At 42.6% G+C, this 22,722-nt stretch overlaps 1 protein-coding gene and 1 pseudogene across 6 annotated transcripts in view; one reads left to right on the top strand and one right to left on the bottom strand.

The window, feature by feature from the left end:
• The window catches only part of ANKRD6 (ankyrin repeat domain 6), a 179,070-nt gene extending 167,543 nt beyond the window's left edge, over positions 1 to 11,527 (bottom strand). For all 6 annotated transcript variants that reach the window (XM_011229215.3, XM_034670818.1, XM_034670817.1 and 3 more), the window contains exon 1: positions 11,406 to 11,527. The gene's annotated coding sequence lies outside the window, so the exon portion shown is untranslated. The remainder of the gene's footprint in view (positions 1 to 11,405) is intronic.
• LOC105239053 lies at positions 10,886 to 14,203 on the top strand (annotated as a pseudogene).
• Positions 14,204 to 22,722: the final 8,519 nt, after the last annotated feature.

Below are 22,722 nucleotides of genomic sequence, written 5' to 3'. Positions count from 1 at the left end.
GTACAGAATTCTCAAATCACTATGTTGTATAACTGAAACTAAACTATGTCAACTATACTTCAATTAAAAAATGTAAGGGGAGCCTGGCTGGCTCAGTCAGTTGAGCATGCAACTCTTGATCTCAGGGTTGTCAATTTGACCCATGGTGGGTGTAGAGATTACTTAAAAATAAAATCTTACGGGGCACCTGGGTGGCTCAGTCAGTTGAGTGTGAGGCCCTTGGCTTCAGCTCAGGTCATGATTTCAGCAAAGGTCATGACTTCCACAGCATGGGATCGAGTCCTAGAGCGGGCCCCACACTCAGCACAGAGTCTGCTTGAGATTCTCTCCCTCCACCTCCCTCTCTGTGCCCCCTATTGGTATGCACACGTGTGCACACTCTCTCTCTCTCAAATAAATACAATCTTTTTAAAATTAAAAGATACTAAGTAATAATAAAATAATAACAATGATGATGTCATGCTAACATAAGAACACCTGATATGACTGAGATGTTAACTTCCAACCAATTTAATTGACTAGTAAATTCAGAGCAATACTAAAATTCTTTAAGGTTTATTCTTTTACACTCAAAGTTAATGTCCCTGACAGTAAGGGAATTCCAAAGGCTGGAGAGACATAGTAAGAGACTGCACCTAAGTCCTGGGGCAAAACCTGACACAATAGTTTATGTTCTACATTTAGATGCACAAAAAACACGGTCACTTTTAAAACAACCAGTCAATTACAAATTACAAGCACGGCATTTGTGTTTTTGAGTCCTTAAATACCAAGGCAAGAATATAAATTCGTGAATTTGGGATTTAAAAAGAAAAAAAGGAAATACACTGAGCATTAAGACAATTACTACCTAATACATCAAAATAATGATTAGTTTTTAAAGATATAAGCTCTATTTTCTGAGGCGCCTGGCTGGCTCAGTTGGTAGAGCACTGACTCTTAATCTCAGCCTCATGTTGGGGGTAAAATTCATTTTTAAAAAATAAAGGTATAAGCTTTATTTTCTTCAAAATGGCCTTTACGTTATGGTTTTTTGGTTTTTTTGTTTTTTTAGATTTTATTTATTTATTTGACAGAGAGACAGCCAGCGAGAGAGGGAACACAAGCAGGGGGAGTGGGAGAAGAAGAAGCAGGCTCATAGCAGAGGAGCCTGACGTGGGGCTCGATCCCATAACGCCGGGATCACGCCCTGAGCTGAAGGCAGATGCTTAACCGCTGTGCCACCTGGTTTTAGTAATCAAAAAGAAAGAAACTCTGGTATCTAGAGATAAATTAGCCTGTACATTTTTTGGGGGGGGGTGGGAAGGAAGAATCTAGAGCCATCAGGTAGTAACAATAAAAGACGGCTGTTGAGTTTGCAACCTTTCAAGAATGTGTTCCTCCTCGGGGTGTTCTTACCTCCTGGCAAGGATGGGCTCCTGAGCAGAGGGTGTACTTGGAATTTTAGTAATTCTAATCATATGTTAAATATCCTTGGTCTAAGGGAACTCATTATTAAAAGGAATCCTTTAGTAATCTTACACAGGATTTTTTAAATCCCTATTAGCACATCTTTGAAATCAATTTCCCTAGCTGTCTCCCAGCAGGAAGATATCTAATTAGCTGGAAATCCTTCATTGGATGAGAAAGTGTTCACTTTCCTTACATTTCAAAGTACAAAATACCCTGGCTTACAGCCAATCAAACATCCATATTGTATTCCAGCAGGGTAGCAAAAACGAAAACATGGTTCAAGGTACCTGGCTCTTAGTTTTAAAGCAGAGGTCCTGAACTGCAGCAGCATAGCTCCACTCATATGAAGAAGTACTGAAGGTGTGAGGTTCTTTGACTCTTCCCCCAAGTTTTTATTTTTTGTTTTTTTGATTCTGAGATCTTTTGGTGGGGTCCTGCTTTCTTCTGTATTGCATAAAAACCCAACAGGGGCCAGGGGATTTTGCTGTTATTCACGACTGGTTCTGCAGCTCTTTACTAAGTTTTTGAATAACAAACGGAGGGAAACAAAGGCTTCAGTGAGCAAGCCATTCATTAGGTATTCCCTAACCCAGTATAATACATTCTGGAGATTAAGGAAATTACAAACAATTAAATAAGCATCCGTTCTTAAAGCGCTTCTAAAGCACTGGGACTTAGGTTCTTCCTCTCATAGTAACTCCTTCTGCTATTAACTTTTACCTTGATTTTAAAAGGAGACAGCTAACCCAGGGCCACCATGCTAATCTTAGTTTCATTTCTTCTCTCTTAGCATCAAGAGGCATACTGAATTCTGAGCTCCAGTGTTCACCAGTCACATTCACCAAAGCCCCAGTGCCAACTTTCCTATCATTATTTCTCTTTGGAAGCAAAGCTGCAGATGGCTGTATAGGTGAGGTCAGGCAGGGAATGATTTGATTTATAGGACAAGCCCACTGATGGGGTCTCTCAGAATGCCGTGTTCAGAATGCCGATGATTAACACCCGCTGGGCATTCTCCTTTTGGTTGCAAGCTCTCCTATCAAGTAGGCGAGGCTTCAATTCTGGGTGAGACAGGGAGCACATCTAGCTAGAGCTGCCAGAGAAACTATTTCTAGCGACCAAAAGACAAGTTGCCACAAGGGCCTGAGTTCCGTCAAGTCCAGGCCACCCGCATCAGAATCTGGGGTGCTTGTGAAATGTGCACCTCCCCAGTCCTCCTGAATCAGCATCTAAAGGAGTCAGGGTGGTACTCTCTGAACTGTAATAGATTTCCCAGCTGATTCTCAGCATGACAGCTATCTGGAAGATGGGTAGGCAGACAGCTACCTAGAAGATAAATTCAGTGACTTGTCTGAGGTCATTTAATTTAAAATCTACTTTAACTGCTTCATTGGGTAGAACTTACCATCCTCACTCTCTCTGATGGTGAGAAAACTATGGGCCAGAGAGATTAAGTAATTTCTAAATAGGAGAATTACTCTCAAAGCAAGTTATACTAATTGTAAATCTAGTGAGGGGGTTAGCAAATTTCTGTGAAGGAATAGACAGTAAATGTATTAGGTGTTGTGGACCATATGGTCTTCTGTGATAACTAGTCAACTCTGCCAGTGTGGTGTGAGAGCGACCATGGATAGTATATAAATGAGTTTTGAGTTTGACTCAAAGTTCTTCTAAAGTTCTCCTAAAACTTCTCAAAATGAGGCACTGGGCTACATTTGGTCCATGGCTATAATCTGCTGACCTTTGGTTTGGTGCACCTTTAATTCTAACGTGGGCACCATGAAATGTAACTTTTTAAAAAACTAGAACTGGGGCACCTGGGTGGCTCAGTGGGTTGGGCATCTAGGATTCTAGAATCCTAGAATCGAGCCCCACATTGGGCTCCTTGCTCAGAGGGGAGTCTGCTTCTCCCTCTCCCTCTGCTTCCCTCTCCCTCTGCCTGCTGGTCCCCCTGCTTGTGCTCTCTCTCTCTCTGTCAAATAAATAAAATCTTTTAAAAAACAAAATAAAAATTTAAAAACTAGGACTTAAAAGATGGTAAATATTAATTTGGGCAGTTTCCTTAGGTAGAACAGTCCAATCTGAACTAGGGATGGGTAAGTGAAGCATTACTATAGTTAGTGTACACCACTAAAGTTGGGGACCATTTTCTCCATGACTCCAACTGGGTACTGGGATCTTTTGTATGGTCTTATATTTAATCCCTCAATATGTTCCATTTGCATCTGTTAGATGCTGGGCATAGCCAAATGGTGCCCCACCTAGGCAAAAATTTACTTCAAGCAAATAAGACAAACAGGTCCAAATCTTACAACTTTGGTTTCCCTTGGTAGCAAATAAGTAAAAGTGACACATATATTTGTGATTATGTAATACATTCCATGGCAAAGACTGCTTTTTTTTTTTTGAAAAGGAAAAGAGTTTCACACTTTATTGCCAGCAGCTTGAAGTAGTTTTAAACTGTTACGATAACATTCATGAAGCCAATAAAACGTGCATATTCTTGTTCTCTGCTAATCTCCCTCTGTTCTGTCTTTCTCAAATGTACAGTTCTCTACATGGTTGGATGACTCGAGTAAATCAAATATGTTTTGTTCTCTAATAAATATATGAATCTGGATGGCTTATTCTCATTTTTATTTATTTACATGGCGATTATGATACAACTGCTTCCTGTATGGAGGTCTCATCCACACCTTACACTATAAAGACATGCTACATATATACAGATGTTTGGAAAGTGAGAGAGAAATTACATGAAGGTAGTTACACTGAACTGACTGGTAAAACTAGCATATTTGTAGAAAAGATGGCTACTTATCCACCAAAGAGTTCCACTCCCCTTTCGAAATAAACAATTACTGCTCAGAAACAACTGCCAGCCAGGGAATACATTTCCCAGCTTCCCTAAATCTAGGTGGGGCTACGTGACTCGTTCTGGCCAATAGGATGTGAGCAGAAGTGATGTGTTTTACTTGCTGGTGGAGGTAGTTAATCCAGTACACCTTTCCATACTGTCTTCTCCCTTATAGTGACATTGGAGTCCACATGCTGAAGATGGTGCCATCACAAGATGGAAGGAGCCTTTATCCCTGAGTCCCATGAAGGAGAGCTAACCAGGAGAACTGCCCAACTAGGAATAACAGACTTGGACTTTGTATGAGCTAGAAATAAACTTTTCTTGGATCAAGCCACTGACATTTGGAGATGGTTACTAGAGCACTTAGCCCGCCTTAACAGAATATATTTGAGTTGGATCAAAGAGTCAATAAACATGAGTTATTGAAGCGTTTCTGAGATAAATTCAAATATCGAGGAGTCGTATGTATAAGAAAAACTTGCAAATTATAATTTTTGCCATTTATGCAATCCATCCATAGGAGCTACAAACCAGTCTGAATAAATTCTAACATTCAACATCTCTTGTAACAACCTGTCAATTCAGTAGCTACCTAAACCACTGGGTACTACACAGGGTAGAAGGCATCGTATGATACATTTATAGTACATTTAAAACGTACAATCTAAACCAGAAGACAATCTTAAAACTAAATTTACATTCCCCGAGGGAGAATTTACTAAATTTCCATCATTTGGTACTATTTCATGAGTTTTTCCTTTCTACTTTCGAGAGCCTAAGGAAGGTGGGGAGAGAGACGGCATTTGCGAGGCTGAGTCCTGCACAAGATTTTAGCTCCACATGTCCCCTACCGGGGACTCCATAATAGTTCACCCTGGGGCTCCTCTAGCCCTTGAAGAATGGGTCCTGGAGTTTATAGGACACAGGCGAACGGCCAGAGGCTCTAAGCGTAAAGAACTGTTCAGGCTTATCCCAGGTTTGAGCAGAAAGAAACCTTCTGGGGGAAAGCTATGCCAGAGAACTAAAAGGGGCTAAGACACCCAAGTGAAAGAGCCTATTATGGGTTGGCTATACCTCTGTAAACAACATTTTCTTTTATTGCTTATTAACCATTTGGGGTTAGGGAACCTTTCGAGAATCTGACGAAAGCTATGGAACTTTTGTCTTCTCAAATATACATGTGGACATTCATTTAAATATTTATACATAAATTCAGGGAGCTCAAGGCATCTGTAGCCCATGGACGAACTCCAGGCTAAGAATTCCTATTTTAGTGGGAGATTTAATAACTGCCCCTCAGGTAGGTATAAGAACTCACTAGTAAATAATGCAGACACTTCCCTATATAAGAGAGAACACTGTTACTTCTTGCGTCTTTTCCCCTCTGACTAGGGACTGGAAGACGGGAAAGAAAGGTAATGTCACTCCTAAGGTTTTATTGCCATCCTGCACTGTCCCTAACCTTTGTGCTTGCTACAGTCCAGAGCTGGGATTCCATCAATGAGATTTTTTTATTTTTAAACTTTATTTTGATATAATATTGGCCTTATATAAAAGTTGCAAAAATAATACATGAACCTCAAAGATACTAAGTGAAATAAACCAATCAAAAAAGGACAAATACTGTATGATTATACCTACATGAGGTATCTAGAATAGTGAAATTCATAGAGAGAGAAAGTAAACAGAAGTTGCCAGAGCCTGGGGCCTGGCAGGAAGAGGGAGAATGAAGAATTATTGTTTAATGTAGACAGAGTTTCAGTTTGGGATGATGAAAAAAGTTTTGGAGATTAATACGGGTGGTGATTGTACAACATTGTGAATGTAATTAATGTCACCAAACAGCACACTTAAAAATTATTAAAAGGGATGGGGTGCCTGGCTGGCTCAGTTAATAAAGCCTATGACTCTTGATCTTGGGGTCATGAGTTCAAGCCCCATATTGGGGGTAGAGCTTACTTTAAAAATTATTAAAATGGTAAATTTTATATTATGTATATTTTATCACAATAAAAAAAATTACAGAGTTCCTGTGTACCCCATCTACCAATGATGTTCTTACATAACTACAGTACAGTTATCAAAACAAGGAATTGGATTGGTATAATTCTATTAACTAGACTATAGACCCTACTTGAATTTCACTTTTCCTATGCACTCACTGTGTGTGTGTGTGTGTGTGTGTGTGTGTGTGTGTGTAGTTCCATGAGTTTTATCATACATATAGATTTATGTGAGCACCACCACAATACAGGTTCAAAACTATTTCAAATCCTCATTTTATAGTTAAAGAAACTGAGGCATAAAAAGGTTAAGTAAATTGTGAAAATTTTTACAACCAACAGGTGGCAAGCCAGGCATCGAACCCAGTAAGATCAACTGTGAAGCCTATGGCTCTTAACCATTGGTGGCTCTCCGTACAGAATATATCTAGGATATTCAAATGCATCCACAAATACCCACTCAAGAAATCTACAATACTTACATATGGTGTAATATAAAATATAACTAAAATGTACTAAAACATAAAATACACTGTATCTCAGCATTCTACCTAGTTGGGTTGAAATCAGAATTTCAGGCTGGGACTTAGAGTTGGCTTGGCATTTTCTAGCTTAAAAATAAGTTTTAAAACTGGCATGAGACATGTTATCCCTGCCAGAGGAAAAGAAATAACTTTGTTTTGTGAAAAACCTGGACTGAAAATTTCCAAGTTGATTGTTCATGGTTTGGTTTATTTTTTAACCTTAATAATAAATTCCAATCACTATTATGGGGGGGGGCCTGGCTGGCTCAGTCAGTAGAGCATGTGACTCTTGATCTTGAGGTTGTGAGTTCAAACCCCACCTTGGACACAGAGCTTACATTAAAACAAAAAAAAAGCACTATCATATAAGCATGATAAAATAGGTCCATCCATGTCATTATATTTTCACCTCTCATTAAATACATATAATTTTTAAAAGATTTTATTTATTTATTTATTTATTTGAGAGAGAAAGCATGCACATAAGTAGGAGGGGGTGGCAGAGGGAGAGGTGGAAACACACTCCCCGCTGAGCAGGGAGCCCAAAGCAGGTTTCAATCCCAGGACCCAGAGACCATGACCTGAGCTGAAGGCAGATGCTTAACTGACTGAGCCATCCAGGCACCCCATAATTTTTAAAGCTTTTCACCTGATTTATTTATTTTGGTTTTTTAAGCAGGCTCCATGTACAGCATGGAGCCCAACAAGGGCCTTGAACTCATGACTCTGAGATCAAGACCTGACTATTTCGTACTATTTAGCAATCATAAAAGAGCTATCGTTTCTTGAGACTGTTATATTCCAGGCCCTTTAGAGATGCTTTTATGTACATTATTTAGTTTAATCCTCTTAATGACCCTCTGAGGCAGGCTTGAGCCATTCCATTTTATGTAGAGGAGAAACCAAGATTTAGCCCACTCCACACAGTAGCTTAACCTGGGGCTACTTCAGGCAGACAGACCCCTTCTTTATTAACAGCTCTCTCCCCAGAAGAGGATTTTACCTTGAACCAACAACGCCCAAACTGAGCACCAAGGCACTCTGGATACTGTAGCAAATTCACAAGGGCAACTTAGGGAATTTCAAAGTTTTGAGGCAAACACAGTGTATTCAGCATGTTGGAAAATGCTGAACCTACAACCAGAATTCAGTTTCAATGTTAGATCACATTACACTCCTATCAATGACATCATACACATCTTTGCAAAACCTGGGTTTTCGTTGATGCTGTGATAAAAAGGAAGGGCTATAGAAAAATTAATGTGGAACAGGAAATGAGCGTGCTGGTATCCAATCCAATCCCAAGATTTAGGAATTAGTACAGGTACACACATCCTGTATTTAAATAATATCCAGTATTTAAGAATGATATAACAACATTTTTTTTCTCAGTTTATGTACATTATTTTTTTAAAAATAGCTCCTATGTTATTAGGACATTAATATTTAATAAGTTGTTTGAACCTAACTATGAAGAACTACTAAAAACTACGGGTGCTGTGAAAAAATTACTAGATACTAAGGGAGCCATGAACCAAATTTAGGAATCTTTTGTCTTAATCAAGAAGTGATGGAGTTGTGCAAGATTCTCCAAGGAGAGCTGCAAAAAAGTAACTTAAAGTCCAAAACACAAATATAACAACCAGGAAAAGAAGAACTTGGGTTAAAACCATTTTTAAAGTTTGCTCTCTATCGGCTTGATCCTTCAAATCCCACACAATGTTCCCCTGGATAATTTGTATAAAAAGAAAACTTCTAAAACACATGCACACAAATTACTGTTTTTCTCATTCTTAGGGACTCAAGCAAAGCTTTTAAAAATTATAGCCTCCAAGCTATGTTGGAAGAGACTGGGCCTCCCCTGTACAGACAGAACACACCCGCAGAGCGTGTGCCAAGGAAACCTGGGGAAAACCTTGAAAGACAGACTGCCTCACCCCAGTACTTTGAGACTGTCAGCTTTTGTGTGGTTTGCATCCTACTCTCAATATCCTGCTTTTAAGTTCAATAAGAATGCTCCAGGTTATTGTGGAAGTGCTTGTTTGGAAACTTCCCTTCCACAGAGCTTTTTATGTAGCACATGATGCGTGAAAAGCAAGGAAAAAAAATTAACACAAATCGAACCAATGGTTCCATGCAGGAAGGAGGGCTGGAATGCCACGGGGAGAGTTACTGGGGGACTCCAAGGTCCTGGGGATGCTCTAGTTCTTCGGCTGGGTGATGGGTACTTGGGCGTGTGGGTTCTATTCTTATTCTTTACATTGAAAGTGTAGTTTGGCACTTTGTGCAGGTATATTTCATAGTAGGGATAGGGACACCAGAATTTCTATGTGGTAGGGCCTCCGGAGTTGAAAGGATGCATTGTTTCTAAGCTGAGCTGAATACTAGCCATCAGCCTTTACTTGGGAGTAAATGCTTAGCCAGAGGGCTCTGGAGAGGCTGACAGTTTTAAATGGGAAGTTAAGGTTAATTTTTGGTACAATCACTGAAAAACATGGAGTTAACAAATGAACATTTCTCTTTGTGTGTGTATATATATATACACACACATACATACACACATACACATACATTTATCTCTTTATATATGTGTGTGTATATATATGTATATATATGTGTATATATATGTGTGTGTGTGTATACATATATATATATATATATATATATATAATGTTTTTATCTAAGTAATCTCTACCCAATGTGGGGTTCCAACTCACAACCCTGAGATCAAGAGTTGCAGGCTCTTCCAACTGAGCCAGCCAAGTGCCCCAATATATGTGTGTGTGTGTGTATATATATATATATATATTTTTTTTTTTAAGTAAACTCTACACCCAACATGGGCTTGAACTCACAACCCTGAGATCAAGAGTCACATGCTCCACTGACTGAGTCAGCCAGACGCCCCATCAAAAGAGCATTTCTTTATCACCCTTGGTTCATACCTTCCAATAATGTGCAGCTAGTTGTTTTACAGTGTCTTATTCTTCTTCACCCTTTCTAACTCTCCCCTCCCCACTTATGACCAAAGGGGCAGAAAACTCTTCCAATTTTAATTTATATCCCTAATTTTAAAAAAATCATTTGCCATATGCTAAGCACCTGCTAGTCATGGCAGAAGGAAGTTAAACATGTACAGTTGCACCTCCTACATGCAAGAACACCAGGTTGCTACTGCTATTCTAGGGATGGGAAATAGCTTCTCAAAGACAATGAGCGCACTTGTGCACCCTGTGGACCCAGGTGTGTTTGTCTTCATTGCCAAGTTCTTTCCACCTACACTCGCCTAACAGACATGACCTAAACATGAATGACTATTGTCATCCAACAGGTTCATGAAAATGACTAGCATTCAAGAGCATCATGCCAAGCATTTTACTTGCACCATTTCATTTAATTCCCACAATATTACCGAATTATATATAATACACCCAGTTTACAGTTTTAAAAATTAAGTTTAATGAAATGGGTTTTCCAGGTGGGTCCAAGTGCAGTGGTGTTTACCATTAATTGATCACAGCCAGTTACAGATTTCTTTGTTCCTTCTTCACTCCCATTGATTCACTTGACTAGCAGAAGGAACGAAAGAAGGAAGGGAGGGAGGAAGGAAGGAAAGAATAAAGAAATGGGGTTTCCAAAGTCACACACCTAACAAGTGGTGGAATCAAGACACAATCTCATAACCCCGAAGCAGATCTCCACCACTGAACCATCTCACTGTGCTGCAGGGAAAACATTCTTGACCAGCTTTATGAAACTCAAGCCCCCCTCCTGTCATAAATAATGCTCCACACTTCCCCTCACGCTCCCCAAATCTACCGGAAGCACCACACTTAAATCCCCAAGACAAGTGCCGGTAAACTGATGTCTGAACTCAAACCAACGTGCCTCGCTTTCTCTGCCCCGGCCCTGGGAGATGCCACTTGCTAACTCTTCACAGAGCTTAATTCCAGCCAGAGCGGATCTCTCCGGGGCAGGAGTCCAGCCCCCACCCTCCCGGGTCTGCGCCTCTTTGCAGTCCTCAAAGGGGTAAGCAGAAGGGGGCAGGCTGCCTGCGCGCTCGAGCCGAACCCGGTCACTCTGAGGCCGGCCCGCAGGCCTGGGGACGGCGGGGAGCGCAAGGCGACCAAAGACGACCCTCCTTTACTCCCGCAGACCACCAGCCACCGAATCCGGGAGAAATACCTGGGGACCCCCGCCCCCCTACCACCACTTTCTTCAAACTCTGAGCTCACTGGAGAAAGAGGAGGGGGACAAGCCAAGACGACAAAGTTGCCACCCCCACCCAAAGTTCTATACTCCAGGGAGGCAAGTGAAGCAAAGCGGTAAGAGAGGGGCCCCAGGAAGACCCCCTCCGGTCCCGGCTTTCCGGAGGCCGCAGGAGAGGGGGCAACGCGCTCCCTCTGGGTCTCCTCCCCCAAGCAGACGGCGACCGGGGGGCGCCTAGGGAACAGCGCCCCCACCTCCGACACCGTCCTCCCCGGCCGGGAGGTCCCCCGGGAGTGGGGGACGTTGGCCCTCAGATGAAGAGGGGTCTCGAAGGGACCCAGCGAGGTCGCACCGTACCTTTCTCTCGCGCGCCGACGTCCGCGCCGCAGGGACCGCTGGCGGTGACAGGGTGGGGGGCGAGGGGAGACGACGGGGACGAATTCCCGCAGGCTCCGGCGGCCCTTGGGCCTCGGCGCCGCCCAGCGCCGCGCCTCCAGCCGCCCGCTCGCCAGGCTGCGCTCCCGGCTCCCGCAGGTTACCTGTGGCCGCGCTCGCCGCACCCGCAGCCCGCACGGCCCTGGCCCCGCCCCACCGCGGTTCCTAAACTGGGGCCGCAGCGCCCCGCAGCGGCCTGCGCCCGACACGGCGGGGACCTGTGGGAGGTGGGGCCGCGAAGGCCCGGGGGCTGTCCCCCGGCTGCAGGCCGCTCCCAGCTGGGGCCGCCATCCCTTCCCTGTCCGCCGGGTAGGCCTCCTAATGAAGAGTGGGAGGGAGGGGGGCTGCGGTGTGGTGAGCTGTTCCGGGCACGGGGCGCCAGGAGGTTTATTGGAGGGAGAGGGGGTTAGGAGGAAAAAACCGTGCCTCACCCCCTGGTCAAATGGATATTTCAGTATATTCTTAGTTCACTTAACTGGAATGGCTCAGTTGGGTATCAACAGCGACGAATGAAGCAAATTCATTAGAGGGCTGGAAAGGGTAAGGAAGCCCCTATTCCAAAGAGCTTGTCTGTAAGTAGCTTTCAGAACCGCCGCATATGACACAGACAAAAGCACTGAGCGTTCCTGACTCCTATATTCAAATCACACTTTACACGCCATTAACTTGGTCCGTTTTTGTCTGTTTTTCAGTTACTTCTTCAGCACCTAGAAGACTTGCCCCAAGATAGGGAGCATTCAACAAAGTATTATCGAGTGAATGTGTGAATGAACGGAACCTCATTCAACCTTCAGAAAAAGCAGGGCAGGTAACTGCTGCCCAAACACAGCAGGAAGGGAATATGCAACCCTAAGGTTTGGGACAAGCTTATTTTGAACCTGATTTTTCCGATCTGCATTAAAATAGGCCTGATTTCCACAGGTAAAGAAATGTGATGATCTCCTCCTTTTTCTTAATATATTTGTATCCCTTGCTCTTTCAGGGAGCATTAGGGAGGAGAGATCCAAACTCACACCAGGAAAGGGTAAGTGCTTGATTTTCCTCTACAATTTCAGAGCTTCCCCACCCCATTGCCATAGGGGCAGTTTTTCTTGGCAGGGTGTGAAACCTCTCCTGAGTGTGCTTTGACACTCTTCAGATTTCTTCCTGTCCCTGTCACATTTCCTTTCCCTGCCCATTGGTGGCTCTGGATTTCTCTCCAGGCAAGTCACCAGTGAATTATAGGCGAACCCCTGAAGTCAAGATATGTATGCATGACTTTTCAACCTGATCGTTTCTTTCTTACATGTTTCCAGATTAAAGAGTTTTCCTAGCTGTTCCCTTGAATGAACTTCCAGAGACAAAGAGTGCCCCCTTCCTCTGGGAGCCTTTTATAACATCACCATAAAGTTGAAATGAGATGGAGTTTTAAGTTACATGTGTGGACAGTCAGAGCAATCACATATTAATTCTGCTGAAAGGAGCAGAAAGCTGGCCCATAAAACGTGTGAATGCTCCTGGAAGCCAACCGGTCTGTAATTGTTTCCAGGCTTTGACTGGTGGGAATTCCTGGCAGAGGGGCCTCCTGAGAGCCAAAGGAGGCAGTGGGGGAGCTGCTTGCAGATCTTGTTTGCTCGTCTCCAAGTGGGCACACAGTCTTTGGAAAACTAATGAAAAGAGACTCTACACCTCCCTCTATATGAGGACGGCTCCCAGCCTACAGTTCCACTCTTGCACCTCTATTCAGCTCAAGCAAACCAGGCTTATAGAGCCACCTCACTACACCCTCTCTCTGCTGCATGAGAAAAATCTGTTCTGCCTGTGATAGTTTTCCCTGCTTTCTGAGAATATAATCTGCTCCGATTTCCAGTGATGTTTCTTTAATGAGTTCACTGCACTAGCTGTCTTCCATGTCTTTAGCTTCAATTCACCCTTCAGCCCAGCATTCTGGCTTCTAACCCTGCCGCTGCCTGAAACTGCCCTTGCTAAGGTTTCTACCCAGGAAACCTTCCATGTGCCTCTCCGTGATTACATCCTCCTTCTCCTCTAGAGGAAACCACCATACTGAATTTTGTATTATCTTTTTTGGCTTCCGGCTTGGAGCAGGTGAAGGTGCAACTCACTTCCGTCATCCCGAATCCAGGTTCATCTGACATCACCACGTCCACCATGCCACCTAAGTTTGACCCCGATGAGACCAAAGTCCTATACCTGAGGTGCCCTGGTGGAGAAGTCGGTGCCACATCTACTCTGGCCCCCAAGATTGACCCTGTGGGTCTGTCTCCCAAAAAGTAATTGAAAGGGTCTGAGGATTACAGTGAAACTGACCATCCAGAACAGACAGGCCCAGATTGAAGTAGTACCTTCTGCCCTTACCCTGATTATCAGAGCCCTCAAGGAACAGCCAAGAGACAGAAAGAAGCAGAAAAACATTAAACACAGTGGAAATACCACTTTTGATGAGATGGTCAACATTGCCCAACAGATGCAGCACTGAGCCTTAGCCAGAGAACTCTCTGGGACCATTAAAAAGATCCTAGAGATTGCCTGGTCTGTTGACTGCAGTGTTGATGACTGCCATCCTCAAGACATCATAGATGACATCAACAGTGGTGCAATGAAATGCCCAGCTGGTTAAGAATTACATAGGAAAAGGGGCGCCTGGGTGGCTCAGTCTTAAAGCTTCTGCCTTGGGCTCAGGTCACGATCCCAGTGTTCTGGGATTGAGCCCCACATCAGGCTCCCTGCTCAGTGGGAAGTCTGCTTCTCCCTCTCCCACTCCCCTGCTTGTGCTCCCTCTCTCGCTGCCTCTCCCTCTGTCAAATAAATATATAAAATCTTAAAAAAAAAAAAAGAAGTACTTCAGAAAATATTTCAATAAAGGATCATTTGACAACCAAAAAAATTTTTGCCTGTGTGTATTAACAATTCTCTTATCACAAATATATATATCCCTAAACACAACATTGTACAGTTTGGGGTGTTTTTTGAATATATATTTATTTATTTGACAGAAAGAGAAACAGCCAGCAAGAGAAGGAACACAAGAAGGGGGAGCTGGAGAGGAAGAAGCAGGCTCCTAGTGAAGCAGGAAGCCTGATGCGGGGCTCGATCCCAGAACGCTGGGATCACGCCCTGAGCCGAAGGCAGACGCTTAATGACCGAGCCACCCAGGTGCCCCAACATTGTACAGCTTTGCCTAGTTTTGAACTTTTTGTAAATGGAATCATCCTGAGGGAGCCTGGGTGGCTCAGTCAGTTAAGCAGCCAACTCTTGATTTCAGCTCAGGTCATGATCTCAGGGTTGTGAGATTGAGCCCCAGGTAGGGCTCCACGCTCAGGGGGTAGTCTGCTTGAGATTCTTTCCCTCTGCCTTTCCCCCCTGCCCCCCACTTCCTTGAGTGCACGCACCTGCATGTGCTCTCTCTCTCTCACTAAAATAAATAAAGAAAGCTTAAAAAAAAAAAGAAAGAACAATTCTGCACTCTTCCTATGCATCTTGGTTTTCTCAGCATTCTGTTTCTGAGATTCAGCTATTCAATTTCTCTGCTATATAGTGTTTCATTGTAAGAAGATACCGCAATTTATTTATCCAGTCTACTTTTGGACATTGGGTTGGCTCTAGTTTTTGCTGTTGCAAACAGTGTTGCTATGAACACTCAAATATTTCTCTTGATGCATGTAAGAGTTTTCAGGATTTTTATCTAGAAATGAAATTGTTGGGTCTTAGTGTATGTATGTGCTCAAATTTACTAGGTAATACCAAATTGTTTTCTTTTTTTTTAAGATTTATTTATTTGAGAGAGATTGAGAGTGCGTGAGCAGGGGGAGGGGCAGAGAGAGAGGGAGGAAGTGGATCCCAAGCAGGCACCAGGCTCAGCGCGGACCCAGGGCTCAATCTCATTACCCTGAGATCATGACTAGAGCTGAAATCAAGAGCCAGTGGATTAACCAACTGAGCCACCCAGGTGCCCCCAAAAATTGTTTTCTAAACCAGTTGTATCAATTTTCATTTCCATCAGCAATGTGTTAAAGTTCCCCTTTCTCTACATCTTTGCCAGCGCTTATTTTTGGTTTGTGTGTGTGAAATTATTTCTTATTATGGTTGTGATTTGTATTTTCCCAATTACCATTGGAATAATTGAACATCTTTAATATTTAATAATTTTTCTTGTTTTTTCTTTTGTTATTTGGCTATGCCTTTGCCCTGTTTCATGTGTTTTGAGAAATCCTTCCTGACCCTGAGGTATACAAATATTCTCCCATGTTTTCTTTTAAAAGTTTTAAAGTTTTGGGGCACAGTTTTAAAGTTTTGGGGCACCTGACCAGCTCAGTCAATAAAGCATGCAACTCTTGATCTCAGGATTATGAGGTCAAACCCCTCATTGGGTGTAGAGATGACTTAAAAAAATAAAATCTTAAAAAAAAAGTTTTAAAGTTTTGCTTTTCACATTTAAGTCCATATTCCAGCTGAAATTCATTTCTCATTTGCAATGCCAAAGCTATCTTATAGTGAATTTCCATGTATGCTTGAGTCTGTTTTGGGTTCTCTATTTTGTTCCATTTGCCTATTCTTTTTTTTTTTTGCATTTGCCTATTCCTGTGTTAGTACCATATTGCCTAAAAATCGGTGGCTTTTTAAATCAAATCCTGATTCTGATCATAGAAGTCCTACTCTGATCTACTTCTTTTTCATAAGGAATATCAAGTGTTCTTAGCTCTTTTCTCTTTCACAGACATTTTAGGATTAGCTTGTCTGGCTCTATGAAAATTTTGGTTTTCGTGTTTTAATTTTTTAAAGTAAACTCTATGCCACACATGGGACTCAAACTCACAACCCGGAGATCAAGAGTTGTATTACACTACTGAGCCAGCCAGGCACCCTTCCATTAAAATTTTGTGATCCTGATTTGAAATCACAGAGAATCTATATGGCGGCTGGCGTTTTTTATTTCCACTGTTATTTCTTCTTCCATCCTTAAATCTGCAGTCTGTTTTCCCCACATCAGCTAGAACATAGTCATCAGTTATCTATTGCTGTGTAACAAACCATCCCAAATCCTAATGGCTTTTAAAAATAGCCATTTAAAAAAAATAGCCATTTTAGGGGTGCCTCGCTGGCTCAGACAACACAGTATGTGACTCTTGATGTAGGGGTTGTAAGTTCAAGTCCCACCTTGGGTGTTGAGCCTACTAAAAAAAAACAACAACAAAAACAACAACAGCCATTTTATTTGCTCATGATTCTGTGGGTTGGCTGAGCAGGGTTCAGCTGGAAGAGCAAGTCTGTGTTCCATGTGGTGCGGACTGGACTTGCTCATGTGGCTGCAGTGTGGGCTAGAGAACCCAAGATGGTGTCACTCACGTCTGGCCCCTTAGCTGGAATGGCTGGAAAGCTGCAGCCTCCCTACTCTTGTGCTATGGTATCCTTCACAGCCTCCCTGCCCCTGGGGCTTCTCCAGCAAGCTAGCCCAGACGTCTTTTCATGGTAGCTCTGGGTTCCAAGAAAGTGAAAAAGAAAGTAACAAAGCCCTTTATGGTCCCATCTCAGAAGTTGCACAGGGTCACTGTCACTTCTACCACATTCTATTGGTTAAAGCAAGTCACAGGGCCTGCCCACATTCAAAAGGAGGGAAAACAGGGGGGAGGAGTGGCAAAGTCACATTTGCAAAAGGGCATGTGGGATGGTGTGGATGGTTGTGGCCATCTTTGGAAACAATCTATCAGCAAAGGCTTTTAGAAAAGTAAACCACACATCTCACCTCCCTTCTTAAAACTCTTCAAAGCTTCCAGAGGCACTTAGGATAAAATCCAAAAACTCTTCATCCTGAAAAGACTACCTGTCCGCCATGCCTATCCCTATCCCCTTCTCTCATTGCACTGACATTTTGTTTCTCCAATGCCCTTTCTTTTCTCCTTGGTTTTTCCAACTACTGAGAAACCTTCCCTCCATCCTGGCTATAACTTTGCTATCTCCTCATGGTCAATTGAAATGTGATCTCTTTAATTATTTATTTAAAAATTTGTTAAGATTTTATTTTTTTTTAAAGTAATCTCTATACCCAACGTGGTGCTCAAACGTACAACTCCGAGATCAAGAGTCACATGCTCCACCAACTGAGCCAGCCATGTGCCCCTAAAAAACTTTAAGTAAGCTCTATGCCCAATGTGGGGCTTGAACTCATGACCCTCAGATTAAGAGTCACATGCTTTACCAACTAAGGCAGCCAGGTGCCCCAAAAGTCATCTTTTTAAGAGAGGTCTTCTCTGACCACCCCATCAAAATCAGGCTCCTTCTTTCACCCTCATGTACCCTTTCACCTCTTTCTGTTTATCTCCTCCAAAGCACAGCCCTGAAAATCTAATTATCTTCATGGTCATTAAAAAAAACCAAACAAAACATATTTGTTGACTGTTAAAGAGATGAAGTTATCAAATATAACTCTATAATGGCTACAAATATGTTTGCACATTTAAAAGCAGAGTGTTTCCCTCTATGGAGGGGAGCCAGAAAGAAACTAACATTTCACTGGATATTCTCTTACGCTGTTTGACTATTTTACCATATGCATGTTTTTAAAATATAAAATGTTATTTTCAAAGTAATCTCTACACCCAATGTGGGGCTCAAACTCACAACCCCGAGATCAAGAGTCTCTCACTCTGTTGACTGAGCCAGCCAGATGCCCCTCAAAACATTATTTTATTTTTTTAATTTATTTTTAAAATTTTTTATTATGTTGTGTTAGTCACCATACAGTACATCATTAGTTTTTGATGTAGTGTTTCATGATTCATTGTTTGCATATAACACCCAGTGCTCCATGCAATCCGTGCCCTCCTTAATACCCATCACTGGCCTATCCCAATCCCCCATCCCTCTCCCTTCTGAAGCCCTCAGTTTGTTTCCCAGAGTCTACAGTCTCTCGTGGTTCATTCCCCCTTCTTCAAAACATTATTTTAATAAAATCTCTTTAATGGTGGACTGCCTCAGTGAAAATGATTTAATGATTTTTTAAGGATTTGATGAGGTCAATGACTGTCTTAGGAGAGCTGAAGACTGTGAGCTGCCCTCTTGAAAAATTTGGTTGCCTTCCCTGAATTAAGCAGGACTCCAGGGAGATTCTGTAGAAAAGAGAGAATTAATGGCTTTAAATACATATTTTAAAAGAAAGCCTAAAAGGCTTTCAACATATGAATCCCAGGAACCAGGCATAATGCCATCAGATGCCTAAAAATATCCTGAGATGCAGGATGCAGGCTGGATTTAATTGCTTGCCCTCTTCAGGACTGCAATTATTCTGCCTAGATTGTACAGGTTTCTTTTAAATAGCTCTCATGTTCCTTGTCACAAGACATCTAATTGCAAACGGCAAAATAATTCACTAAAATAAGGGCACAAACTTCTGGCCTTTAAAATTCAAATTTTAAATAAAAAACCCACTTAGATATTATATTTTGGCTTTATGAAAAATATAGCCATATAAACCAGAAAGGGTATTAAATCACTTGCTATTTGTGTTCCTAATAGAAGGAGTGATGACAATCAGCAATTTTATTATGAAAAGTAGTTTTCCAAGTTTTGTTGGTTAGGAAGCTTTCGAGGGTTTTTTTTTTTTCCTTCTTCTTTTTTCAGTGAATCCTGTAAATTAAATGGCCTGAGGCAAGAGGCCCATTTTTGAGTGTATATGTGTGTTTTGATTCTTTACATAGGAGACTGGGAGCCAGCTCTTCACTTCCCATCCCCCCTTTCAGTTTAAGGGCATAATGTAATTGGCTGTAGCCACTCAATAGGAATAAGATCTAATGTCTAACTGAGTTCCAAAGTAGTTCCACAGTCCACTCCAGGTCCACTCTGTGTGGTACCTTGGGCGAATGGTTTCATCTCAGTGTTGTTACTTGTAAAGTAAGGACAATCATATTACTTACTTAATGGGAATATTTTGGAACAGTGCCTCATTTATGGAAAAGCTCACTAAATGTTCATTGGTTAAATTTTAGTAGACAATAGACAAAGCTCATCTTTCCTGATGCTACAAAATACCTCTCAGAGTTGAGAGGTATAAAAATAAAGTCAATAAAATTTTTTTTAAAGTGGGAAAAAGAGTTGAGTTTTTTTTAGAAGGAAGGGTTAGTAAAAATAAAAGAAGCATTTAATAGTCATTATGTTGGAATTCTTTCAAATCTTTAGGCAGTCCTGAAGGGATGGAGGCCTCAGAGTGATCATCTCTCTAGTATGTCAGCTCCTTCCTGATTATACTCCAATAACTCACAATTCACACTTACCTCACTGTGGCGTTTCCCAGGGTTTAGAGGAAGTAGAAAACTTGACTTCTGTCTCTTCCTGAAGTTTCTCTCAGAAATATGCCAAATCTGTACAGAGACCTGGCCTGTATCATCTTTTTCTTTTCTTTCATTCATTCTATAGACATTTATTAAGTACCTATTATGTATATGGCAACCCACAAAGGTTACATCCAACAGCAAAACTGTGGGTTGCCCAGATAAATTATTATTATTATTATTATTATTATTATTATTATTATTATTATGTATTTATTTATTTTAAAGTAGGCTCTACACGAACAGGGGGTTCAACTCACTCAGGACCCTGAGATCAAGAGTCACATGCTCCATGAACTGAGCCAGAGGCACCCCAAAGTCTTTCCATTTTTATTTAAATTCTGAAAGAATCTACAAACATGACTTTTTAAATTTCTAAAGATTTTATTTATTTGACAGAGAGAGAGACAGCCAGCGAGAGAGGGAACACAAGCAGGGGGAGTGGGAGAGAAAGAAGCAGGCTTCCGGCAGGCTCCATCAGGAGCCTGATGTGGGGCTCGATCCCAGAACGCCGGGATCACGCCCTGAGCCGAAGGCAGACGCTTAACAACTGAGCCACCCAGGTGCCCCATGAATTTTTAAATTAAAAAAAAAAGTTTCTCTCTCAATTTTTTTTTATATGTCCCTTATTTGAAAGCTGACAGTACTGAAATAACAGCAAAAGAAAAGCAATAAAATTTTTTCTTGTTGGGATGCGTAGGTGGCTCAGTCAGTTAAGTGTCTGCCTTCAGCTTAGGTCATGATCCCAAGGTCCTGCGATCAAGTCCCACATCAGGCCTCCTCCTCAGCTGGGAGGCTGCTTCACTCTCTGCGGGCTTCTCCTGCTGCCTGTGCTCTCTCTCTTTCTCTCTCTGACAAATAAATAAAATATTTAAAAATAATAAAAATTTTCTTGTTCTGTTTGCTCAAACTTTATCAATACTGTACATTTGTAAATAACAATGAACTAGAATCTCTTAAACCTGTGTATGACTCTCATCTACCTTGGGGTGGAGCATAATTGAGGATTTGGCTTTTATTGATTTTTTATGAATTTTTTCCTTTTTTCTCAAGAATGGTCCAATTCTCAAATATTTTAGGGTGTGCTCCAGTTTATTGCTGATGTTCCCTCTAAAATCTGTCTTTTGTGGGGAAGGCAGAGGATCATCAAATATCTCCAACCTTTTGAGTCTCAGGCACAGTGGGGTTTTTGGCTTAGGAATTGTCCTATCTTGAACCCTTGGGTCCCTGGGGCAGACACCCTCGGCAACCAGCCCAGGAATGCCCTGTCTAGCCTGAGTTTGGACCAGCTTCTAGGGCTCCATGAGTAACCCTCTGCAGTTTGAATCAAGCCAGCTCAATGTCCTTCCCAAGCTGGTAGGTTTGTTCTGGGATAGCTGAAAGTCTTTAAATAAACTCTGGGAGAGGACTTCTTCCTTCCCCCTGGGAACTTCCTTATATAAAATGGATGAAAATGCACTAGGAAAATTATCCCTAGAGTAACTTCCTCTGACAAGAGCAAGTAGAGCCTTCTTGTGTTGGCTATGCTGTTTGTCCCCTACTCCAGCCCCAGCCTAGGACCCGTTATCTGCCCTGCCCAATCTCTGTGTCCTGCACTAGGTTCTAGACTCCCTTGTCCTCTGTTTTCCAGCTGGGTTTGGCCACTGGGAGGCACTTCCCGGAGAATGGAGGGTGGTTGGAGAGAGATGTCAGGGTATTTCTTTCTACTGCTGTCTCCTTGACAGTGAGGTGCTTCTGAAAGTGGCTGCTTCCTCCTCAGCTCCTGTTTTGTGCCCCCTGCCCGGTATTCTAGCTCCCTTCCTTTATTTCTACTACTTTAGGGGTGATAGTATCTTCCCACTGTTGCTAATCCCTATGTTGGTTCCCTGAACCTGCCCATGCCCCTGTAAATTGCCCCTTAACTTAAAGCTTCCTATCAGTTAAAATTTTTGCCTGTGCCATCTATTTACCTCCTGGGAAGAACCTTGACTGATACAGTCATTTCAAGTTATGCTTCTTCCACTTGGAAAATCTGAAGACCTTTCCAGTTGGAGGCCGCCAACTCCTAGGTGTCTACATCCACCTTCAACACCACAACTACTATAAAATCCAGGACATGAGTCCTGGTTTGCTAGACTGAGAGGTCCTCCAGGGCAGGAACACTGTTCTGAGCATAGGTGGACACCCCCCCCATCCCATACTTAGTCCAGCCCCTGGCATATAGTAGGTGCTCAATAAATGTTTCTGACAGAGGCAGGACCCCTGGGCCCCAAGAGCCTCCAGTCTCAGCTCCCTGCCTCCCTCCCCCACACCACCTGCTGCGCTGCTGGCACCTGTAGGATCTGGATCACCATGCTGGCCAGCTGGTTTCTTTCTTACTGTGCTTGACAGAAGGAAGTTCATCCACGTGATTTTTGCAGTATCCAGAAAGGGTGGGTATAGTATGTCCTGTGGTAAAAAGCTTGTGGAGAAATGCAGGTTTTAGTTTCACCCCCACATTGTGGCTATTCCTATATGAGTTGCCCCCGTAAACCTCCCCCCGAGCCTCGAAACATTTCATTTGTAGATGTGGGATTACAGTCTACGAAACAATGAGACAGGAGTAGGTGGTCAAGCATAGCCTCTGCGTATGTTGTGCACCTGCGACCTTTTCCAAAACGCTGCAGAGGAATTATTATTCAGTCTAGGCAGCCATGAGGCATGTTATGTCTTTAAGAAACATTTACATCTGGGTAGGCCTGGTTTTTTAATACTCTTGGTGGGAAGACTTTGAACCATAAACGCACACAGAAAGGCAATTGCTATGGAGACTGAGCCGCTGCAGTGCATTTCTCCGAGTTTTCTTCTCAGGGAGCTTCAGTAGCCATGCGGTGTCCTAGGCACACTGCTCTGGGTGGGGGCCTGGGCGCAGCAGTGTTGGGGGAAGGGGGGTGGGGGGG

The sequence above is a fragment of the Ailuropoda melanoleuca genome, chromosome 10 (assembly GCF_002007445.2).
Source record: "Ailuropoda melanoleuca isolate Jingjing chromosome 10, ASM200744v2, whole genome shotgun sequence".
Taxonomy (NCBI): Eukaryota; Metazoa; Chordata; class Mammalia; order Carnivora; family Ursidae; genus Ailuropoda; species Ailuropoda melanoleuca.
The sequence above is the reverse complement of the archived record's forward strand: the minus strand, read 5'-3'. Positions and strand labels throughout refer to the sequence as shown.